We start from the raw sequence: 18,528 nt of genomic DNA on the forward strand, positions 1-18,528 counted from the left end.
TCTTTCTCGAGCGATAAGAATTATTTAAAAAATGAATAAATAATGCTTATTGCCAGAATAAAATGGGACAACGTTAGAACACGTTCAGAACTACACGAGAATTATAGCAGAACTCACAGAACTGCCAAAATACGGCCAGCTTCTCACCTTATTTTCGATAAATTCCTGATTTTCGAGCGGTATTAATTTATTTAAAAATTATACAACGTAGCTAGTGTTTGCTAAAGTTAATAAACATATATATACAACGTAGCTAGTGGCGGAAACTCTTTAGAAAATGCTTTAGTATGCTCAGAACTATACGAAAAATATTTTACATAAGCCAAAACTCCGAGATTTCGCACAGCGTCTCATCTTCTTCTGTCATGATTACTTTTCGGTTAATATTAATTTTTTTAAATATAACACAAAGATTCTAACGCTCGGAACTTTAGAAAATGTTTCAATATGCTCAAAATTACTCGAAAAATATTTTACATAAACCGGAACTCCGAGATTTTAACTGGCGTCTCAACCGGTATACTCGTTGCATTGTAATTTTTTTTTTAGTACCTTATAATTAATTTTTTTGCTTTTATATGGCAGAACTCTTTATAGAACTGTTATAGAACTATAGATCTTGCAAAATCTGATGAGATAAACTCTTTATAGAACTGTTATAGAACTATAGATCTTGCAAAATCTGATGAGATACAGTGGTGGAACTTGTGTAGGACAAAATGAGACGCTGCGTGAACATAGCGCTTCAGTTTGTACTGACGCGTTTTTTGAAAGAAGCCAGAACTCTCAATAATTTGTGAGTTTCTGCAAAATGAGACGATAGCTTCACACACACGTTAGGAAGAGAATGTATAAAGAATTATTAACGGAGATATTTAAATTAAAAGATCATTAAAATATATATTTTTCAGGAATGTTTTATAGAGAAACGAAGAAAGTGAATAACGTTAAACTTTGCATGTTTTCTTCACTTTATTTTAAAAATTTATTTTTATTTTTAAGTAACAAAAATGCTCTTTTTTCTGTTATATCCTGGTTACTATAAATGACAGACGATGTAAATAATTCTAGCTGTTTTAGGTATCTGAAACGCAAAAACTAAATCAATATTTCCATTCTGAGCGGCTTGTTTATTTAAAATATTATAACTTTTTTTAAAATTTTATTAGTATTTTATTAAAAGAAAATGTTTATTCTAGTTCAGACGATAGCCCATATCACTTATTCTGAATAAGAAAATTTTTGGTTTTTACGTTTCTGATACCTAGAACAGCTAGAATCATTTACTTCGTCTCTCATACTTACGTCTTTTAGTGATCAAGATATAATATAAAAGTAACAAAAAAGAAAAATATTTTTTTACTTAAAAAATAAAAATAGATTTTTAAAATAAGATTAAAAAAACATGCAAAGTTTAACGTTATACGCGCTTTCTTCGTTCCCCTATAAAAAATTCCTGAAAATTACCTATTTTTAAAGACCCTCTCCGGCTCCAGTTATACTCTACTTGTATTCATACTTAAAAAGAAAAATTTATTTTACTAATGTTTATTTACTAAATATTACATATAACAACTAAAAAATAAGAAGTTAACTTCAAATCGCGTACTTTACACAAGTATTTCTCAAAAACGAGTACCGCAAGGGTATTGAAACTTATCGCATATTATTAATTTCTATTTTTATATAAAGCATCATATACTAGTCTTTCAAAAACATTTAGAAAAAACTTTCTTCACAATTTATTAAAATGTCTGTTTCACAATACCTCGGAATAGGAATTCCGTGTCAAAAGTTAAAACTTTGAAGCTCAATATCTCGATTTTTAATACCGCAAAAGGTACTAAAATTTATACTACACATAAAGCACACCTATAAATTAATGTATATATTCACAGTTTCAAGAAAATCTAGAGAAAATCGATTTTCCGGAGAACGTCCTTAAGATCTTTCAAACCAGAATACGCTCTTGTAATTTATTATTTGTCATTAATATATTTATTATTAATCACATACATATAAGTGTGAGAAAGCATATGGTACAAAATAATTTCAATATTCAAATTATTGTAATAATAAAGAAATCAATTATTTACATTTTCTTCTGTGTGTGTATGTGTGATGTTATTGACAATAGTTTCTTTGCACGTTTACATTTCTTTTGCAGATTTTTTACACGCTTAATTTTCACAAGTGTGATGTCAAATACAGACAAGATTTTTGTTTATCTGCTATAAGCGTTATTTTGAATGTAAGATTTTAATAATCAAATGTTTTTAATAATCAAACATTTTCAAACTGCAAGCGAGGGACAAGCAATATCATCTACAGCATGTATCCTTAAAATACTACGATCTTTTCTAGCAGCACTAGTCACTAGCGTATAATTTGTCCGCCGACATTACTAATTTCTTCTGCAGCAACACATAAAATGTTGAACAGTTTTCTCGAATGGTTGTAACAACGTCTGTATGTCCTTGCATTATTAATTCGTTAAGGTATTGCTCATTCTCATACATTCTCATTCTATTAACAAAATTTTGAAAAAAGTTATAATATTTTTAATAATATTTTTAATAAAATTTAAAACTATTAATTTAGAAATTACATCTTCTGACCAAAAGCGTTGGTCGAAATTAATAATGTCTCGATGATTGATCCGAAAAAGTGCTGTGTGAATCCGACAAAGCGAGTTGGCTCACGGTTTTTTCAATGTTCATATCGGTAAAGACGTTATATATTTCCAGTTACTGTCGATTTAAGCTGCTTTAACTGTTATTCTATTCACTGGCGAAATAAATTTATTATTCTGATTTTTAATAATATAAGAGAAATAAGACCGTTTTATGTGACCGTTATACAATCAATCAATATTAAATAAGCCGTGTACGATCCGAGCTTGGATCTTAATAGCCTAATAATATTTTTTATGTATAATTACACGTATATTTTTTCCAATCTTAATAAATTGCGCGCTGACTAACTTGTCAGACTTACAACACAGCTCCTGTTGGAGTAGTAAATTCTTTACTATTATTTAAATCGATTTAATTAGAGGGGTGTGAGGGGATTTTATTAATCCAATAGGAGCTGTGTTGTAAGTCTGATAAGTTAATTGGCGCGTATTATAGTTGATTAAAGTTGGAAAAATATGTAAATATAGTATATAAAAAATATTATTAGGCTACTATAAAATCTAAGCTCAGATCGTAAATGGTTTATTTAATATTGATTAATAATATTTTGATAAAAAAGCCGCCTAGAACCTAGAATGGAAATATTGGTTTAGTTCTAGTTCAGACTATAGCCACATATACTTCTTCTGAATAAGAAATTTTAGCTTTTTGCGTTTCAGATACCTAGAACAGCTAGAATTATTTACACCGTCTGTCATTTATGGTGACCAGGATATAACAGAAAAGAAGAGCATTTTTGTTACTTAAAAAATAAAAATAAATTTTCAAAATAAGGTGAAGAGAACATGCAAAGTTTAACGTTATTCACTTTTTTCGTTTCCCTATAAAAAAAGTTCCTGATGAAAATATATATTTTAAAGATCTTTTAAATCAGAATACCTCCGTTAATAATTCTTTACATTCTCTTCCTGACAGAAGAAATTTTACCACTTCTCAATATAAATATAAATTTATCTTGTTATGGTTTTATTCAATTATTCCGGCGTTTTTATATTTGTGATTTAATTAGATTATTGTTTACTTTGTTTATATTATTAGATGATTGTTTAATGTTTTAGTCTAGACTAATGTTTAATGTTTTAGTATGTAAACTTGAACATTAATTATCATGTTTTTTTATATTTATCTTCTTCTATCGTAGTAATCCGTTCCGAAGAAGACTAAGTACAGTCGAAACGTTAAGCATGTGTATTGTTTATTTAAGAAATTGTTTTTATTTTAATTCAATATCTCTCTGTTGTTGCTCGTGGCCGCTTATAAACATTAATAGCTAATATAAATTTAATAAGAGTAAAAAGAACATTATGAACTACTTTTTTTCTTGATATAGTTAATATGTAATTATTGTTATGCATTTAAATATTAAATTTAAATACTATTATGCTAAAGTAAAGGTTTTTAATGTAAGACTTTTTTGATATAAGAGCAAATTTGCCAGAACGGAGATTTCTATACATTACATTTACGAATTTTAGTTTTTATGTTTATAAATATTTTTTTAATTAATTATAATTGCAATCTTTATATTTATAAATTTCAAATATATATATATATATATATATATATATATTATTTATAAATATAAAAATTAAAATTTGTAAATATAAACGTAAATGTAACGTATAGCGCATCGTCGATTTGCCAACGCGAGACTCGGCATTCGGCGAGACGCGAGGAGCGATACCCGAAATGCATGGCATCGTGGCATAGCCGGCGCGTGCTAAGCAGCTACGTCACAGCTCAAGCGAGAAGGAGACAGCAGATCGTATGTCTGCCCTTCTCTCCCCGCTCGAAGCTTGCCGAGTGCCGAGTAGCCGACTGGCATATCCCCTCCATCTGAGTAGTTCGGACACGAACCATAGCACGGACACGAACCATGTGTGTACCGTTACCGAGCGTAACGACGTAGTTGACGTCCACTTTCTCAGGCGGCGCGTCAGTATACGTCCGTTGGAACGGAATGATCCCGGTGGCCGCTCTCAGGTTTCTCTCTGCTGAAACGGAACGGTTGTCCATGCAGTTCATGCGCTCAATGCGCGAAACGGAACGGACCCTGAGTGGTGCCTGCGGTGATCTGCGTGAGCGGCCTTGCCTGATTGGTTGCAGTTCGACACTAGTGGTGACTTTCTGGTGATATTGCGTCGAGCGACACTGTTGCGAACTGTTGCGAACCTTGCGCTCTTGTAACTAGCTTATAGTTACATTCTAAGATACTCATGCAGCGCGAGCGAGTGTGCATCAGGTGTACCAAGACAATCGCTGGCCAATCCGTCTCCTGTAGTGTATGCGCGAGGGAGTTTCATCCGGGTTGTGTCAAATCGTACTTAATTACGAAAGCTGCAGGTGACTGTTGCAAGTCTCAGCTGTCGAGTATGTCGATCATAAGAGATGAACGCCGTACGTTTTCTCCTACCGTTTTGGATGACACCGCGTCTGTTGCTGTTGGTGCCGCGCACTCTGGCGCGCATGCGCTTCCTATCATGTGCAATGCTTCGGGCGGTGCCGCGCGCGATTCAACAAATGACTCAACGAATGAGCTTCTGCGTGGGTTGATTGAGCAGATGAAAAAGTCGGATGCGAAGCTGACTGCGTTTATTGACAGTCAGCAACGCACTAATAATGAAATCAGTGACAAACTTAGTCACTTAAATCGTCTTGCTGATACAGTGGCTCAAAATAGTCAGCGTATTGCTCAATTGGAGCTGGATAATGCCAATCTGGTTCGTGAAGTCAGTGACTTGAAGTCTGCTCAGTCAGCCTATGGTTCTCGGGGCACTCATAGCGGCAACGAGTTGATTGTTTCCGGTCTGCCTTCGACGATATCGATCACTCCTTCCAAACTCGCCGAGAACATTTTGACAGCGCTGAATGTGCCTGACTTGTCATGTCATGTTCTTGATGTGAGAATGTTAAAGAGAACACTGCCGACGGCTTCTCAGGATCATTCTGCGAGTACTACACTATCAAGTTCAATGATTGTTGCTGTGACCTCGAGCGCTGTTCGTGACGCGATAATCGTAAAAAAGCGTGAAAAAGGTGCGCTTACACAAGCGGATGTGTGTGGAGGCGGTTCTAATCGCAATATTTATGTGAATGAGCTGCTTCCAAAATGCACTTACGACCTGTTACAACGAGCTAAGCGCTTCGCTAAAGAGAATGCGTTTAAATATGTCTGGGTGAAGAGCGGCCTGATATGCGCTCGACGCTCTGACGGCGAACCCGTCATCTTTATCAATACTGACTCTGATCTCGCTAAGCTCGTCTGACAAGTCCGGCCTGTATGTTCTTCGTCGTCCGTTGGTGTGCAGAAATCAATACGATATTCTACATCGTTGCGTATAGCTCAGTTCAATGCTAATTCCCTTCGAGGACATATTGAGTTCATTAGGCTACATTTTAATACCGGCTCTTATCATATCATCTCTGTTTCTGAAACGTGGCTTAATGCGAGTGTCTCTGATGAGCTTGTGGCGCTAGACGACTACTTTTTGATTTGTCATGACAGATTGGAACGGATGGGCGGTGGGGTGGCATGCTATGTACATAAATCGTTAAAAGTCAAAATTCTAGCTACCTCCTGTAATGTTTATGTTGACGTACCTGAATACCTTCTAATTGAAATACGTACTCCAGATGGTGAATCAGTACTATTCGCGTCCATCTATAGAAGACCCAAAGGTCACCTCTTGTCTGACTTTGTTGAGTCACTAACTCGTTTCTCACATCTTTATAAAAACATAATCATTGGCGGTGATTTAAATTGCAATCTGTCATCGACTAATTTTGAAGCGAGTTACTTGCGCGAACTCATGTCTGGCTTATCTTTACATATTGTTAACTCCGAACCTACATATCATACTGCGTTCTCTGACTCTTGCCTCGATGTCCTGGTTGTGGATGATGTTGACAAAGTTCTATCATTTACCAAATCTTTAAGTCCCTTCATTGCGGGTCACGATCTGTTAGATTTGTCAATATCACTTAATTCTAATCTAATATCTGAGCGAACCATTACTCGGCGGAGTTACAGTGGCTTTGATGGTTCTGTGTTCTCTGAGTATCTTGAATCTATTGCCGACGCTGTACAGATCGAACTGGATAAACTGTCTGACGATACTGATGTTGATGGTTTCTGTGGAGTCCTGTCGGATGCCATGTTAAAGGCACTTGACACCTTTGCCCCTGTTCGTGTACTTAGAATTAAGAGGCCCCCAGTGCGGTGGCTTACGGCGGAATTGATTGCTCGGCTGCGTGCTCGTGATCGGCTGTATAAACAAGCTAAACGTTCTAACAGTCTTTTAGGCTATGCCACTTATAGACACTTCCGTAATGAGCTCAATGCTGATATCAAGCGTGCGAAGAGTGATTTTCACTACAATTCACTTATTAACATTACCGATCCAGCAAAGTTATGGAGAGAACTGGCTCGTTTGGGTCTAGCAAAATCGTCATTCACATCTCCGCTACATTTTTTCACTTCGGATCAGCTTAATGTATACTACGCCTCTGTATCTAATGCTCAGCCTCCATGCCTTCATTCTGACCTTATATCTGCTATCGCTTCAGTCACCAGTCTCTCAAATCGTCCTGAATTCATGTTCTCCTCCATCCTGCCTAGCTCAATTTCTGAGCTCATCACTGCACGACCTTTACACTCTTACGCTTCTGGCTCGGATGGCATTCCGCTTTTTGTCTTGCGTATTGCGTGGCCCACTTTTTCGTCGTGGATTACCTCCTTACTTAATCGATCGTTAAATGCTTCTTTGTTTCCGTCTGAATGGAAAAGAGCGTTCATTCGTCCTCTTTTGAAAATTCGTACACCTCTTTCCCCGTCGGACACGAGACCAATTGCAAATTTACCAGAACTGTCTAAAATATTTGAGAGAATTGTTGCTTTACAAATAGTTGACTATTTAGATAAATATGATATACTGAATCCTAGACAGTCTGCATATCGCCAGGGCTATAATACTCAATCTGCGCTACTGCGTGTATGTAACGACATTAAGTTGGGAATTGATCATGGACTCATTACCATAATGATTCTCTTCGATTTCAGCAAAGCGTTTGACACGGTCCCTCATTTACAATTACTCATCAAATTAAAAGAGATTACTTTCTTTAATGCTGTTATAAACTGGATTTTCTCTTATTTAACCGGCCGGTCTCAAGCAGTTGTTGACGATGAAGGCAATTTTTCTAATTGGCTATTTACTTCATCTGGAGTGCCTCAAGGTTCAGTGCTTGGCCCACTGTTATTTGCTTTGTTCATTAATGACATTTTTAAAGTGTTGTTGTATGTGTCTCATATGATTTTTGCTGATGATATTCAGATTTACCGCTCTTGTTCACCTGCTAATATTCTTTACGCTTTAGAGTTAATATCTAGAGACGCTAATGCCATTTTTGACTATGCTGACAGGAATGGCCTTAAACTTAACCCTGCTAAGTCGAAGGTTATTATATTTGGCAGTCAAGCACATGTCAATGCAATTAATCTCAACTGTCTACCACCAATCTTGGTGAACAATACTTCACTACCATTTGTAAGTGAGGTGAGAAATTTAGGTGTTATCTTTACGTCTAGTCTTTCGTGGAAGAAGCACATCTTCCTTGTCTCACAAAGAGTTCACTGTGCGCTACATAATCTAAAGTTTAACAAGAACTCTCTCTCTACCAATCTCAGAATTAAGCTTGTCACTACTTTGATTATGCCGCATATAGATTATTGCTGTCTTGTCTACCATGCCCTGAGCATGGCATTAAACACTAAATTGCAGAGACTCGTCAACTGCTGCATTCGATTCATCTTCAATCTCAGATATGATGAACACATTGCTCCATATAGACGTCAGTTGGGGCTCACTGTTGAGAATAGACGGTTATACTTCCTAGGATGCCAGATGTATTGTATTCTTCATATGCGATCGCCTATGTATTTACGTGAACTATTTACCGTCCCTGACTCATCGCTTAGGAGATCTGACCGGCTTGCTACTTCATCAGCTCATATCTTCCAGATACCTGCTCATAGAACCGTAACCTATAGAAATTCCTTTCAGCTCTCGGCAATATACTTTTGGCATTCCCTTCCTAGTAACATAACAACAGCACCTTCTCTTGTATCCTTCAAAAATCTTCTCCGCTCGTTTTTATTGTCATCTGAAGTTGTTTAATACCTTAGGCTTTCCGTGCTAATTACATTAGTGCAATTGTTATTAATGTCTAGTCGAATAATCTAGTTCATTGCGTTGCTGCATTATACATATTACTATCTTAGCTTAAGTTGCGTTATGTATTTTTAATTTAGTTTTAAGTTATACTTTAAGTTGCTTTTCGTCTTGCTTTTGCGTTTCTTTTTTAGTCAAATATTAGTTTAAGTTATACAGTAGGATGCAATATAATTGTCACTAAGGTTTTCTTTATTTTACTATCTTTTTCCTTCTTGTTTTTCTACTTTTTTCTTAGCTTATATTACATTGCATTCTATGTACTATTTTCTATGTACTACACTTCTGTACTATTTTGTATCTTTGCCCTATAGCTTAGGCTCGGGCATAATAAAATCAAATCAATCAATCAATCTCTCAGCGCGGAATATAACAAAGTTTAACGGATCGAACTTCCAGGGTTGGAAATTCCAAGTGAATTCGTTGTTTTTGGCTCATGGTATACGTGACGTCGTGGATGGCTTGCGAACGATGCCGGCCGGGCCGACCGAGGAATCGGCGAGGAAAACGTGGCTGAAAGACAATGCGCATGCGATGTTTCTGATATCGTCGTCGATCGAATATCGGGAGCTGGAACCGTTGTTGGTGTGCAGCACGGCCAAAGAAATGTGGGATAAGCTGTCTCGCATTCACGAACAGAAATCTTCGGCGAATAAGCTGTTGCTTACGCAGAGATTCCATGAGTATCGGATGTCTCCGGGAGACACCGTGATCCAACACATTGCGAAAGTGCAGAACATGGCCGCACAATTCCGGGATGTGGGTGGAACGGTTTCCGATATGACAGTTATGGCGAAAGTGCTTGCGAGTTTGTCGTCGAAATATTCAACGTTCATGACGGCATGGGATAGCGTTGATCCGGGACGGCAAACTATGGAACATCTACATTCGCGAAAAAGCTCGATTAACCGGTGAAAGCGAACTTGGTGGTGTTTTTTCAGCATTTAGGAAAAATAGTGCGGTGAAAAATGAACAATCGGGCGCAAAGTCGAACAATAAAAAACCGCGTAAGCCGAAAGAGCAAAAAGACATTGAATGCTTCAAATGTAAAGAAAAAGGACATTATGCGCGGGAGTGTAAGAATAAGAGGTGGGGAAAAGCCGAGAGTGACGAAAACGAGTCTCGCGAGTCACGTGATTGAGCTTTCGTGGCAGAGAGAACCGGAACCAAGCGTGGTAGGATCGGTCACGCAGGGGACACGGGTCCTCCTGCCGATATTGTCGAATCGGTGCTGAACGCTGATTAGAAGGACATCTGGATCACCGACAGCGGGGCATCCAGACATATGACGCCGAGGCGCGAGTGGTTCTGCGACTTTACTGAACTGAAAAATAGCGAGCCAATATTTCTGGGCGACAACGAGAAGTGCGACGTCATCGGCAAAGGTACGATTCAAATTCAGAAGTTTGCGAATAGTGCGTAGCAAAAAGCGCGTATTGAAAACGTTCTGTATGTACCGAGAATGAAGAAAAATCTTTTCTCGGTGGGAGTCTGTACTACAAAAGGCTTCGAGGTCGTGTTCAAAAATGAATCGGTAAAAATCGTGGACGGAAATAAAGTGCTCGCAACGGGAATCAAGCAGGATAATGAAATTTATCGGATGCTATTCCGCGGGGACAAATCGAAGAACGTTAACGAAGCAAGCGTGGCGACAACTAATTTGCGTGTGTGGCACGAAAGACTCGGGCATGCAAATTGTCGTACAGTGCGCGATTTAGTTAACAAAGGACTTGTCAGAGGCGTAAAACTGTCAAATAAGGATGAATTTTTCTGCGATTCTTGCCAAATCGGTAAATCGCATCGGCTAGTGTTCCCAAAGTGTCGCGAGCGGGAATCTACGGTGCCGGGCGAGTTAATGCATACGGACGTGTGTGGTCCCATGTCAGTGGAGACTCCGGGCGGTGCGAGATTCCTATTGACTTTCAAGGACAAGGCGACAAGCTTTTGGTATATTTACTTTTTGAAACACAAGAGCGACGTGTATGAAAAGTTCAAAATATTCGACAAAATGATCGAGAATAAATTCGGGAAGACGATGAGGGTGCTGCGTTCGGATAACGGTCTGGAATTCCTCAACAAGAATATGGACAGTTACCTCGAGTCTCGCGGGATAACATGCGAATTCACGGCACCGTATACGCCCGAGCAAAACGGTAAGGCCGAGCGCGATAATCGTACGATTATTGAAGGCGCGAGGACAATGATCTTAGCAAAGGGCCTTTCGTTGAACCTGTGGGCGGAGGCGGCCAATACAACGATTTACCTCATGAACCGATCAGGAACAGTCGGCGTGCGAAATGGTGCGACGCCATACGAGCTTTGGAATGGCAGGAAGCCAAACCTTCATCATTTGCGAATATTCGGATCGGAGGCTTTTGTGCACGTGCCGAAGCACCTGACGACAAAGCTTGACGCACGAGCGAAGAAGATGATACTGGTCGGCTACGATGGAGATTCATCAAACTACCGACTGTATGATCCGGTGTCGAGAAAAGTCACGATATCGCGTGACGTGGTTTTCAACGAGAAAATCGGCAAAACAAAGTTGTCAATTAGCGTCGAGGAAGAAGATGCGGTTGCTCTACCGAAGGACAAGCAGGAGGCCCAACGTTCAGAAAATGAAAGTGAAGAGAACCACGGGGTACGTTTTCAAACTCGTGAACGGGCCAGTCACGTGGGCCTCTCAGAGGCAAAAGCTCGTGACGTTAAGTACCACCGAGGCGGAGTACGTGGCAGCAGCGGCTGCGGCCAGAGAAGCGATCTGGCTTAGAAAACTACTAAAAGGTATAGGATATCCATGTGAGAGTGCGACAGAACTGCTTGTAGATAATCAGAGTTTGATAAAACTGGTGAAAAATCCCGAGTTTCACCAACGTACGAAACACATAGATATTCGCTACCATTATATCCGCGAAAAGGCAGAGGCAAACGAAATAGCGGTGAAATATGTTCCTTCCGAGAATCAGGAGGCTGATAATTTTACCAAGGCGCTGCCAAGAGAGCGTTTTCGTAGGATGCGTGAGAGTATGGGTGTGATTGAACACGCTTAAACGGTGGAAGTGTTGATGTAGTTTTGCGCGTGTTTACTTCCGTAGGGGAAGTAGCATGAAAATATACCGAAGTCTGGAAGGTCGATGAGGCTGATCGAGCGACGATCTACGTGAACCGAGCAGTAGCTCTGACGCAGTCATTCAAAGCGGGCGAGTCACGTATATATAAGCATTGTATCTTTCAAATATATAAGTGTGTTAATTCTGCAATCAACAACTCGGCGTAGAGAACATTTAACATTCCTGACTCCTCTCCCTACACTCGTTAGCGTCAACAATTTCAAATATATTTATTTTTTCACTTAAAATTTAAAATCCTAATTTTTCATTTACCAAATTAATTTTTCGAAAAGATTCCCAAATTTGACGAAATTCCAAAAATGAACGTAAATTAATTGCTATAAACTTATGTTTTATGTTATAGTATGATTAATAAAAAATTGTCTTCTTTCGTGAATAGACTCACCCTATGTTAGAAACTCACTTACCTCATTTGCCTTAGTTATACCATTATTTCGTAAGTTACCTTCTTAAGTCAAGAAAACAGAGACAAATCATTTTATTCAAAATAGGATAAAATAATTTTTTTTGTAAGATAAAATCTGTTAAAAGTAAAAAACACATAATCAAAAATTATACTATAAAAAAATACCATTAAAAATTTATAAATCAGACAGCGATAAATCAATGTATATGTTGCGAAATATATATGTTGCAATAAAATTTATTTTATTGAAAATTTATAAATAAGTTGTCTGGATAAACTCTCTCTCTTTCTCTCTCTTTCTCTCTCTCTCTCTCTCTCTCTCTCTCTCTTTCTCTCTTTATCTCTCTCTCCCCCCTCCCCCTCTCCCTCTCTCTTCCCCTCTCTTTCTCTCTCTCCCTCCCTCTCTCCCTCTCTCTTCCCCTCTCTTTCTCCCTCTCCCTCTCCCTCTCCCTTTCCCTCTCCCTCTCCCTCTCCCTCTCCCTCTCCCTCTCCCTCTCCCTCTCCCTCTTCCTCTCCCTCTCCCTTTCCCTCTCCCTCTCTTTCTCCTTCTCCCTCTCTGGTTGGGGCTCACATGTAAATAGTGTACATAATTCTAAGATAGTAGTTAGTCGCACCTGTGTAATGTTTGATATGTTTGAATTGCGTTGATACTCGTTGTACATTAGTCAGTAAGCTCATAATCGTAAGTTACCGTCGGTTTTGAGACTCGCGCGAAACGTTGGCGGACCGCGACAGGTGTCAATGACAGGTGCGACTCACCCGACTCGTGCTGCCCGCCCACGGGTGGCAGGCCTAATTATTGGGACAATAGTACTCGTTCGCGCCGTACTTTCAGGGGCGCAAGCCGAGAGAGTTCCGGAGCACGCGGTTACTCCCGTAAGAATCGCCGACAAGTTAAGACGGAGTATCAGCCACAGTCGAGTGCTCGAAGAATTCGTTATAACGGCGTGTGCCTGCTTGCCCGTTTTGTGTTGCTTGCTGCTCGCTTGCTTGCTTGCCCGCTACCTTGTCTGCCTGCACGCCTCCCGCTTGCTATCAAGGAGGATTCGCCACCTGAGAGGACAGACGAGAACGGCCGAGAGACCATCCCAGGAGGGCGCCGGGCTGCGATACGGTGAGTCGCTTCGCTTGATTTATCCCGTTTTTCTTGCATTATATTTCGCTTGCATTCGTGAGGGGATTGCCCCTTTGGTCCTTCGAACCACCCTAATACAGGCCAATCGCAAATCCGGGGAACGATTGATACCCGCCCGAGCACTCTCCCTCTCCCTCTTCCTCTCCCTCTCCCTCTCCCTCTCCCAACGAATTGTCAGTGGTCTCCCACAAAAAAAGGGAACAGAGGAAGAGATATCGAGTAGAATTCTACAAACGGCTCTACCAGTGATAAGAGACGAGTTTGTTGAAGTGATTAATGACTCATTCCGTACGGGAGTATGTCCAGAGAGCTGGAAAACATCCACTATAGTCCCAATACCAAAGATAAAGAATCCAAAGAAAGCGAGCGATTATAGACCGGTTAATATGCTTCCAATTTACGAGAAGGTTCTAGAACTAGTTGTAAAAAATCAGTTAAAAGCGTTTCTAGAAAAGAATAAGATATTAACTGAACACCAATCAGGATTTAGAAAGCAACATTCATGCGAGACAGCGATACAAGACATAATCGAAGACTGGAAGATGATAATTGAGGAAGGAAAAATGGTTGGAGTGATTTTTTTAGATCTTAAAAGAGCGTTCGAAACGGTGGACAGAGATAAATTATTAGAAAAACTGTATTTATGGAATAAGAGGAGCGGCATTAGACTGGTTAAGATCATATCTGTATAAAAGAAAGCAACGGGTTAAGTTAGGTGATATTTTTTCTAGCATACTTAATATTTTGAATGGAGTACCAAAAGGTTCTGTCCTGGGTGCTTTGTTGTTTATTGTGCATATAAATGATTTAGTTAAAGTATGTAGTAGTATAAAAGGTAGTAGAATAAAATTATATGCAGATGATACGACAGTATATGTGGAGGGAGAAAGTGGTGCGGAGCTTGAGATTAATATGAATAAGGTGTTTGGTGTTGTCGAAGAGTGGTTAAGAATAAATTCGCTAAAACTGAACGTGGATAAAACCAAATATATGATTGTTAGAAGTGTAAGAAAAGGGCAAACATTGTATTAAGTTGTTTGGATGGTACTGTCATAGAACGTGTAGAGATTATGAAATATTTAGGTGTAATTATCGACAGCAAGCTACGATGGGAAGAATACTGTAATTATATACTTAAAAAAATAGGGAAAAGAATCAGTTTTTGAATAGAATAGGTAATGATCTATCAATGTATGCGAGATATACTGTTTACAAATCAATCATTGCACCACACTTTGATTACTGTTCGACAATATTAGTTGGTTTGGGTACAACTCAGCTGAGTAGGTTACAAGTGGCACAGAACCGGGCTATGCGAGTAATACTCCAGTGCGATTGCCGCACCAGGATTAAATAGATGCTACAAGCATTGCAATTTATGTCTATAAATCAGAGAGTGGTGTACAATGTATGCATTTTTATATTTAAGATAATATTAGGTATGTTACCTAGTCAGTCAAATAAAATAGAAATAGTAGGTGATATAAGTGGGAGACAAACAAGGCAAGCGGAACATATCAAAATTCAGTGTCGCAGGACGAGAAACGCGCAGAAAAGTTCATTTTACGAAGATGTGAAAATATACAATGATCTACCTGCGGAATTAAAAGCATGTACAAATGTAAGAGCGTTTAGGCGTTTGTTGAAAGAATATGTTATGACTAAGTTTAGGTAATGTATTAAGAAAAATGAGATGTAATGTAATAGCTGAAAAAGCTAAATAAAGCTCATCTATCTATCTATCCCTCTCTCTCTCTTTCTCTCCCTCTCTTTCTCCTTCTCCCTCTCTGGTTGGGGCTCACATGTAAATAGTGTACATAATTCTAAGATAGTAGTTAGTCGCACCTGTGTAATGTTTGATATGTTTGAATTGCGTTGATACTCGTTGTACATTAGTCAGTAAGCTCATAATCGTAAGTTACCGTCGGTTTTGAGACTCGCGCGAAACGTTGGCGGACCGCGACAGGTGTTGAGAGAGAGAGAGAGAGAGAGAGAGAGAGAGAGAGAGAGAGAGAGAGAGAGATTGACTGATTGAGCTTTATTAGCCTTTTCAGCTATTTTCACATAAAATATCCTTAAATTAATTCCTCTACATGAGGTACAATATATTCTTTTAACCTACGTTTGAATGGTTCAATTCTTTCGCATTGCTTAATTTCTAACGGTAGGGCGTTATACATATTCAAACCTTCATAAAATAGACTTTTCTGTGCGCTTCTCGTCCTGGGATATTGAATTCTAATATTCTCAGCCTGCCTCGTTTGCCGTCCACTCACATCTCCTACTATTTCTATCCTATTACTTAAATGTTTTGGCATTATGCCTCTTACTATCTTAAAAATAAAAATACATACATTGTACATTAGCCTCTGTCTTACATTCATAAACTTAAGGGTTTGCAGCATCAATTCTACCTTTGTATATCGCGAGCATTGCAGTATGACTCTCATGGCACGGTTTTGTGCCACTTGCAGTCGATTCAGTTGCGTTTCACCCATGCCTACTAACATCGTTGCGCAATATTCAAAGTGAGGCGCTATGATAGACTTATACACAATATGATCAATCAATTAATCTCAAGTATCGATTATGTATTGCTGTGTTCTTGCTCCTGCTTTGAGTGGATCTATTTTCTGCCGTGAGCTGCCTTTGGACCTTTTTTTGCAGACTTAAGCAAGTCTTTGTTGCTTGTCACGCGCTTTATTCTTTTTCTTGGAGATTGCCACCTAATTCCGAGTATTTTCGTGACAAGTAGCATTCTGCATCCTAACCTCATTCTTGGAATCATCGTGGAATTCTCGGAGTTACCCGTGTAAAACGTCGACTCCTGCTGCGCATGCGCCTGCCTATTGATCCGCTCTTTCTACATCTTACTTTTCTTGGGTCTGTTGTGTGCACGCGGCTATCTGAGTGGCGCCTGGGATTCGCGCGCGAACCAGCGGAGTGAGCGGACGTGTTTTCTCCTGCGTGTTCCAGTGCTCGCACGTATCGGTGTTTCAATAGAGGCATTTTTCGGTTAAACCGCGCGAATCTCTTTCTAAAGCTGGATAATGTTGTTTTATACAGCCTGATAGCCTATTTTAAACTTTTCGAGTTTAGATTTTACTTAACGGCGAGTGGTGAAACCTTTTTCGATTTGGCTGAATAATTCAATTTGTTGGTCCCTGACGTCGCGTAACAGAATGCAAGGGGCTTCGGCCTCTTGCACCGGTACAGAGGGAAGGCATTCCGGAACCTCTCCTTATCCTGACAATCATACGATGTCCACACATGTCTCAGCCCCACTAGGTCAGTTCGAGAGTTTTGCTTCTCAATACGTGCGCGAGTCACATGGTGCACGAGTCACTATTCCGTGTTCCCGAGTATCTGCGTCGGATCTTCTTAAGCTGTGTGACGATTACTCAAATAACAAGGAGAACAGCCCGCAGGACAACCCTCTCCCCATGGATGACGAAGATAGCGACAAATTGAATTCTAAAGAAAACCCTCTCCTCCCCCCTTGCCACAGGTAATGAACGCAAAAGAACGTCGTCTTCGAGTCCGGAAATATCCGGGGATTCAGGTAACACGCCCAAGATGTTAAAAAAAGGATCAGATAGTCGTGTGCTGCCGGACGGCATACGTGCTCAGCAGTCTGGCGAGTTAACTTTCAAATATTCCTCGACTGATAAACCGCCATTTTCGGTGTTTGTCCAATCGGACAAGGAAGAAGGTGACCTCTTTCTGCACCCTCTTAACGTAAGCAGGTTAATATCGCACTTTGCATACAAAGATGTCATAGAGGTTCGCAAAACTGGTCGTGGTAGAGTAACGGTAAATTTTCATAGCCGCGAAGCTGCAAATAACCTTGTTGGTAATCCAGTGTTGAAAGCAGCCAGTCTTAAAGCTTATATTCCGTCTTTTAAAGTTCAAAGAGTGGGCATTATTAAATATGTACCTAAGGAATTTGATACGGACTCTCTCATTTACTATGTCGAATCTTCTGTTAAAGTGCAAAGTATTGATAGGTTAAATCGTCGCGTCAAGGTGGGAGAAGAATTTCAATTCCTTCCGTCCCGCACGCTTAGGATTAAGTTCTCAGGTCAAACTCTTCCGAATTCGGTTAGTCTGTTTAAAGTTAAATATAAAGTATATCCATTTGTACCTAAAATTCGTGTCTGTTATTCGTGCTTTAGGCCAGGCCATATTGGCAATCAATGTAAGGGACGCCCTCGCTGCCTGATATGTGGCAAAGATAGGCACGATAAGGACAAAGGCGAGGAATGCCCCCACAAGGACTATCCTCCTAAGTGTATTAATTGCGATGGCAACCATCGAGCCACGTCAGTCAATTGCCCGATAATATTGCAGCAGAGCAAATAAATGAGTTAGCTGCTGCGGAAAACATGTCATACGTCGAGGTTAAAAGAAAAATTAAAGGCGCTTGTCTGACCGGTGACCCAAGGCTTGACTTTGTCAACTTTCCGCACATGAATTCTCCTCACACGGCGTCAACATCGCCTATAGGTAGCATCTATTCGCCCCCGTTTCAGAATAAATTTAGCCTTCTCTCCAATGAGTGCGATGTGAACACGAATGCAAACTTGGGCCAAATCTCATCAGGTAAACCACACTCATACGCAAACATAGCGGCAAGGACCTCTTACTCGAACACTACCTCTTCTAGGAGCGTCGCCCCCAAATTTAATAGCGCGCGTAATGACCACGACGCCGTTCGTAGGTCACAACTTGCTACTCAACATTATAAGACATTATTTTACCCCAACGGCAGAGTTTCAGGCAGCTCCTCTGATCCATCCCCTCCTTCTCCTATCCACGCTTCTACCCCCAAGTCAACTGACACGCCCTCAGTAGAAAATGCTCCTACCCCACATGTTCCGAATAGTAATTATTTACCTGATTTCCCATTTGTGATGCACACATTTTTACA

This window comes from Temnothorax longispinosus, chromosome 6 (genome assembly GCF_030848805.1).
Source record: "Temnothorax longispinosus isolate EJ_2023e chromosome 6, Tlon_JGU_v1, whole genome shotgun sequence".
NCBI classification, from domain to species: domain Eukaryota; kingdom Metazoa; phylum Arthropoda; class Insecta; order Hymenoptera; family Formicidae; genus Temnothorax; species Temnothorax longispinosus.